A 212-nucleotide genomic window follows, 5' to 3' on the forward strand; every position below is an offset into this window, starting at 1 on the left:
CTGCCAAATCTGTGCTTTCATGCTTGCTAATGCCTGCTTGAGTTTCGTTTCAATTGCAAATCCTTAGAGCAACCCCAAAACTTGTTTATTAACTTTGATGTCTTCAGACGGACGTTTGGAGAAGTGCTCGTCAAATAGCGGCTTTCGCCCACAATAAGTGTCATACAACACGATATATGGGTCTAGATTATGGATGCCCTCAAGCTTGGCAT

The sequence above is a fragment of the Morus notabilis genome, unplaced genomic scaffold, assembly GCF_000414095.1.
Source record: "Morus notabilis unplaced genomic scaffold, ASM41409v2 Scaffold1036, whole genome shotgun sequence".
NCBI classification, from domain to species: domain Eukaryota; kingdom Viridiplantae; phylum Streptophyta; class Magnoliopsida; order Rosales; family Moraceae; genus Morus; species Morus notabilis.